Source organism: Nicotiana attenuata, unplaced genomic scaffold (genome assembly GCF_001879085.1).
Source record: "Nicotiana attenuata strain UT unplaced genomic scaffold, NIATTr2, whole genome shotgun sequence".
In the NCBI taxonomy this organism is placed as follows: domain Eukaryota; kingdom Viridiplantae; phylum Streptophyta; class Magnoliopsida; order Solanales; family Solanaceae; genus Nicotiana; species Nicotiana attenuata.
This window is the reverse complement of record NW_017670439.1, coordinates 119,367-126,677: the sequence shown is the minus strand read 5'-3', so window position 1 is coordinate 126,677 and position 7,311 is coordinate 119,367.

Here is a 7,311-nt window from a genome sequence, read left to right as displayed (position 1 = left end):
TCAAAGCTTTTGTTCACTTGGTTTACGACCAACAGGGAATCGCACTTGGCATCAATGACTTCTGCCCCCAGGCTTTTAGCTAGCTCGAGACCTGCAATCATGGCCTCATGCTTGGCCTCATTATTAGTCAACCTAGAAGTTTTGATAGATTGTCTAATAGTACTACCTGTTGGTGGCTTCAAACCAATTCCAAGACTGGACCCTTTCACATTCGAGGCACCGTCCGTGAAAAGGGTCCATACCCCCATGATGTACCGGATTATAGCAGAAGTTCTTTCTCTACATCGGGTACGAGGGTTAGCATAAAATCGGCCATGAAGTCAGCTAGGATTTGAGACTTGATGGTCGTTCGGGGTTGATATTAGATATCATACCCGCCAAGTTCGACAACCCATTTGGTCAACCGGCCCGATAGCTCGGGCTTGTGCGAAACATTTCGTAGGGGATAAGTGGTTAACACACATATGTGGTGACATTGAAAATATGGCTTTAACTTTCTAGATGCGCTTATTAATGCAAGTGCCAATTTTTCTAAGTGTGGATATCTAGTTTCAGCATCTCGTAGAGTTCGACTTACGTAATAGACAGGGAACTACATTCCTTGCTCATCCTGAACTAGTACCACACTTACCTCTATCTCGGACAAAGCCAAATACAAGTAAAGCTATTCATCTACCTTCATAGTGTGAAGTAGAGGTGGGCTCGACAAGTATCGCTTGAATTCCTCTAGTGCTTGTTGGCATTCCGGGGTCCATGAGAAATCATTTTTCTTTTTGAGCAAGGAAAAGAACCTGTGGCTTCGATCTAATGACCTCGAAATGAATCGACCCAAGGCGGCTATTCCTCCTGTTAACCTTTGCACGCCTTTCACACTATCCACGATTTTTATATCTTCGATGACCTTGATCTTATCGGGGTTGATCTCAATTCCCCGATTAGATACCATGAAGCTAGGGAACTTGCCCGAGCCGACTCCGAAGGCACATTTTTTTGGGTTAAGCTTCATGTTGTACTTCCTCAAGATTTTGAATGTTTCCTACAAATGAGTTAAATGGCCCTCTATGCGCAGGGACTTAACCAACATATCGTCAATATAAACATCTATTGACTTACCTATCTGTTCCTCGAACAGTTTGTTAACTAGGCGTTGGTACGTGGCTCCCACATTTTTTAGCCCGAAAGGCATTACATTGTAACAGTATGTTCCAAACTTAGTGATAAACGAGGTCTTCTCCTAGTCCTTCGGGTTCATCTAAATTTGATTGTACCCGGAGTAGGCGTCGAGAAAGGTAAGGATCTTGTGGCCGACCGTGGCATCGATCATGCGATCGATGTTAGGCAGTGGAAAAGAGTCTTTAGGGCATACCTTGTTTAAATCCTTATAATCTACGCACATTCTAAGTTTGTTCCCCTTTTTAGGGACTACAACTACGTTGGCTAACCATTCGGGGTATTTTATTTTAAGAAGTTTAGTTACCTCATCCTTTATAAATGCATGCTTCACCTCGGACTGGGGCCTCCTTTTTTACTTTACCGGTTTGAACTAGGGGTCGAGGCTTAGCCGGTGTATTGTTATTTCCGGGGCAATCCCTGTCATGTCTAAATAGGACCAAGCAAAACAATCCATGTTATCGATAAGAAACTGAATGAGTTTTTTCCTGAGTTCGGGGGTTAATCCCGCTCCCAGTTATACCTTTTTCTCAGGCATGTACTCGATCAGTATGATCTGTTCCAGCTCATTGACCATTGACTTGGTTGCATCGGACTCTTCGGAACAACAAAACTTCAAGGAGTAAGGAGATCCTCTTCTTCTTCTTTGATTACTTGCTTCTCCGATTTGGTCGAGGCTAGGTACGATGATTGCTATTTGGCCGTCTGCTTATCTTTGGTGCTCGACTTTTTTAAGGTCGAAGGTGCTGGTACCGGTATCACCTCGTTGACTGTATACATTTCTTTTGCAGCGTGTTGTTCCCCGTAAACTGTTTTCAAACCATCCAATGTTGGGAAATTCATCATTTGATGAAGGGTTGAAGGTACTGCCCTCATGTTGTGGATCCGTGGCCTCCCGATTAGTGCGTTATATCTAATGTCGCATTCAATGACATGGAATTTTGTATCTTGGATGGTCCCGGCCACTTTCACTGGTTGTTTTACTTGCCATGTTGAAGCCGTTTAAGACTCGAGATGCAGGTACAATTTGGTCCTGCAGGCCGAGCTGCTCTACGACCCTCAATCTGATTATGTTTGCTGAACTACCTGGATCCACCAGAACACGCTTGACTTGAACTTTATTTAACAAAATAGAAATTACCAGGGCGTCATTTTGCGGTTGGGAAATGCCTTCCGCTTCCTCGTCATTGAACGATAGGATGCCCTCGGGCACATAGCTCCGAGTTTGTTTTTCTCTAGTAATTAACACCTTGGTACGTTTGAATACAAGCCCTTGTGGAACATCGAGAAAGGCAAAAATCATATGAATTACATGTTGTGGTTCTTCTTGCTCATTCTTTTTGTTGGCGTCTCTTTTCCTGAAGTTGTTCTTAGCTCGATCACTGATAAATTCTCAAAGATGACCCTCGTTGAACAATCGAGCTACCTCCTCCCTCAGCTGCCTATAGTCTTCGGTCCTATGGCCATGTGTGCCATGATATTTGCACATCAAGTTTGGATTTCTTTGAGAAGGATCAGTTTGGATAGGCCTAGGACACATTGTGTCTTTGATCCTTCCAATAGCTGATACAATCCATGATGCATCAACACTAAAATTATACTGCGATAATCGAGGTGCTTCCTCGGGATCGGTGTGTTTATCAAAACCATTCTTACTCATAAGTCCCCGAGAGCTTTGACCTTGATCATTTTTTCGATCGTTCCGAGGAGTGTTATGCCCCAAACCGTTGTTTCTCCAATTGACATATGGCTTATACCGCTCCCTGTTTGATCTTGGTTCTCTGTCTGTATCCCTCGGAGTTTTAACTGCCAATCTATTAGGATGAACTGCACCCCAGGGAGCTCCTAACTGGTCATCCTCGACCCTGATCTTCGATTGGTAATGATTATGTATGTCTGACCAAGTCACAACCGGGTACTCGATAAGATTTTGCTTCAACTATCGTGATGCGATCAAACTCCGCTCATTCAACCCTTGCATAAAAGCTTTCACTGCCAATCATCCGAGACTGGTGATAATTCCATTCGCTCCATTTGAAATCAGGATACGAACTCCCTTAACATCTCATCATTCCTCTGTCTTATCTTAAAAACGTCTGATTTCCTTGTCGCAGCCTTTATCGCCCCGGTATGTGCCTTCACAAAAGCGTCTGCTAACATAGCAAACGAATCAATAGAATTCGATGGCAAGTTGTGATACCAAATCTTTTCTCCCTTTGACAAAATTTCCCCAAATTTTTTCAACAATACTGACTTGATCTCATCATCATTTAAGTCGTTTCTTTTAATCCCACAAGTGTACGAGGTAATGTGTTCATTAGGATCGGTTATTTAGGTATATCGGGCATGTGGAACTTTTAGGAATGGGCTTCGGAGCCGCACTCGGAGGGAATGGTTTTTGTATGAATTTCTTGGCACCCAAACCTTTTAAGATCGGGGGTGCCCCCGATCTTTGATCAACACGGGAGTAATAAGTCTCCACTTTTTTGTCATTATCCTCATTCTTCTTCTCCCCAGACTCGATTCTCTTGGTGAGTTCCTCGAGCATCCTCATAATTGTGGGATCAATCCCCGAGCCATTACCTTTTGACCTTTCTGGCACCGGCTCAGTACGTCGAGTGTTTTCTGGTTCGACTATACTTGGATTTTTGTGCTGACTTTGAAGCTGAGCGATAGCAACTTGTTGAGCTTGTAGCATCTCGAATATTACTTGGAGGCTGACTCCCCCATCTCCTATACCCTGTGTTCCTTGGCCACCAGATCGGGCTTCCCTGCGTATACTTCCTCCGAGGTCTGTGCCTAAATTCGCATTCAAAGCAATGTGTGAACTAACATTGTCTATTTCCACATTTGGCACTTCCAAGGGTTAATCGGTGGTACACTGACCCCTACATTGTTGTTTTCCCCATGAAATCCAAGACCCTCATCGCTGTGTACGGGTGCATTTTGCGAGTTTGACATAGTTTAACCCGAGAACAAAAATTCTTGATAAGAACAAGTGTGAAAATAACGTGTGTTATCAGAATCAGTACTGAAATAACCAGTATTATCTTTAGCCGCACAGTGGGCGCCAAACTGTTTACCTTGAAAATATGAGTAACAACTAAAGTTGTTTATGGTTTTAAAGATACGTTATTTAATTCAATACTAATTAATAACCAAGAAATATGATGTATAAATGATAGAAGTAAATTGAATCAAACCAATGTTTAAGCAGTTTCGACCTCGAGTTGTGATGGCCTCGAGATTGGTCAACAAGAATAAGAACAGTAAAGATAAAGAAGCTAAGAGACAACTCTGACGAAATACGAGAAATAAAGTAAGAGAGTATATTCTTTGCCAGTGATTGATGATGGTTACAAATGATTGTGGTCCCCTTTATATAATAGGGGAATCCTAAATAAGGTACATTTCTATTTACAGTAAAGAATCTAATTGGGACAACTGTATAACCGCTTAGCGGGAAGTGCCGAACATATATCCACACCTATTTGAGACTTTAGGTATATTTCTAGACCCGTTCGAGGATGAATGTTTGTTTAAGAGGGAGAGGGCGTAACGACCCGGCCGATTGTTTTGAGAGTTGTATCCCCATTCCCGCATTTACTGTTCTTTTTGTGTTCTATAGCTGTTATATGACTTATCGGGTTAGTTGGTTCGGGTCCGGAGTGATTTCAGAATGAATTGAGACACTTAGTCTCTTATTTGAAAGCTCAAGTTGGAAAAGTTGACCGGGTGTTGACTAATGTGTAAACGACCTCGGATGTTAATTCTGATGGTTTCGTTAGCTCCCTTTGGTAATTTGGGCCTTAGGAGCGCGTCCGGATTGTGATTTGGAGGTTCGTAGTAGAATTAGGCTTGAATTGGCGAAAGTTAGAATTTTGGAAAGTTTGACCGGAAGTGGACTTTTTGATAATGGGGGTTGGATTGGATTTCCAGAAGTTGGAGTAGGTTCGTGGTGTCATTTATGATTTGTGTGTAAAATTTGAGGTCAACCGGACGTGATTTGATAGGTTTCGGTGTCGTTTGTAGAATTTAGAAATTTCAAAGTTCATTAGGCTTGAATCCGTGTGTAATTCTTGTTTTTGATGTTGTTTGAGGTGATTTGAGGGTTCGACTAGGTTTTTATGATGTTTTGGGACTTGTTAGTACGTTTGGTTGAGGTCTCGGGGGCCTCCGGTTAATTTCGGGTGGCTAAGGGATCAAAGTTTGATGTTGGAGGATTGATGACGTTTGGTCTTCTGCTGGTGTGATCGCACCTGCGAGGATATTGGCCGCAGGTGCGATGCTGTAGGTCCTACAGTTTGAGCGCAGATGCAGAAAGGGTAGAGACCAGTAGAGGGCGCAGGTGCGATGGTTATTCCGCACTTGCGATAGCGCAGATGCGGACCATGGGTTGCAGGTGCGGAGGCGGCTGGGACTAAGTGATTTTCACAGAAGCGCCCCTTTTTCCGCAAAAACGGACGCGCAGGTGCGACCCCAGGCTCCGCAGGTGCGGGAATGCCTGGGTAGAACCTATTTAGGCGAGACTTCAAGATTTTTCACCATTTGGAACTCGGACTTTGGAGGTTCTTGAGAGGGTTTTTGAAGAGATTACTGAGGTAAGTTCCTTGTGTTTATTTTTCTTTAATAATGATTTTCCCCGCTGATTTCCCACCTAGTTGGTGTGTTTTTTAGGTGAATTTTGTGGGTTTGAGGCTAGGGATTTGGAGAATGAATTTTGGGGATTTGGATGACCATTTGGTGTCGGATTTTGATAAATTTGGTATGGTTAGACTCGTGGGTGAATGTGCTTTTGGATTTTGTAAGTTTTGTCAGATTTTGAGACATGGGCGCGGGGTCGGGTTTGAGCCGATTTCGGATTTTGGCTATAATTTAGTATGTTTCTTGTGGAATTGATCCCTTTAGCCTATATTAATTGAATTATACTGCTTGTGGCTTGATTCGGGACGTTTGGAGACCGATTTGAGAGGCAAAGGCATTTTGGGGCAGAGTTTTGCCCAGATTGAGGTAAGTAACACTTTCAAACTTGGTTCTGAGGGTTCGGAACCCTGAATTTGTGTTATGTGATTTGTATTGAGGTGACCCACATGCCAAGTGACGGGCGTGAGGGCGTGCACCGTGAGAATAGTGACCTGGTTGATTCCATGGCACTGTATAGTGATTCTATTTTATTGATATCCGTGTTTTCATCATGTGATAAAGTAATTGAGCTATTAATCATGCTAGATTTCATGTTTAGGCTTTATGCTGGTACTGTTGGGACCCATAGTGGTCGTTTTTTTGCTATTACCTTACTTATTTCATTGATTTTTCGTACTCAGTCATACTCATTCATTTCATATCATATGTCTGTCTCAGTTGTTATTTATTTATACATCATATCATTGTTTCAGGCTAGTTTTTATGACATTGTGAGCCCGTGAGTAAGACTGGAGAGATTGATAACTAAGTGAGGTTGAGAGCCTGATTATGAGTGATAGTTATGGGATCGGGCTGCACGCTGCAGGGTTATACTGATTTTATGATAGCGCTTGGGCTGTAGGAGCCCCTCCGAAGTCTCTACACACCCCTAGTAAGCGCGGTTGATATTATTGAGGGATGGATCTTCCTTGGACATGGATCTTGTCCGAAGCACTTGATATTCGGAGATGGATCTTCTCCACAGGGCTGGATTAGCCTTCCTCGGTACTGGGTGACTGATGGTCAGTGATGTATATATTCCGGGATGGATCTTCCCTAGGCTGTGTGGACCATATACATTAGCGAGTGGTTGAGCATTTGAGAGTATGAGCACATGAGGCTGTCAGCATGTGATGTGCCATAGAATTGCGACACTTTTGATACTAATCACATAGGCTGTAGCTCGTCCTTTAAAGCTTTTGAGTCAATTCTTATGTAGTTTTGGTGTTTTGCATCAAACTAGACTTGAAGAACCAAGAACAAGGTAAAGATGTGATCTGCAGGGGTACTTTTGTCATATCTTGACCCCGACTTTTAGCCCATTATAAATAGAATAACTAGGTTTTTTGTGGGGCATCTTGTCTGAAAAAGAGGCATTGAATACACCATTGTTTTGGAAGCTTTTGAAGAAGAGAATCTTGTCATCTTTGTAAGCTTTATGACTTTATTTATTACTTT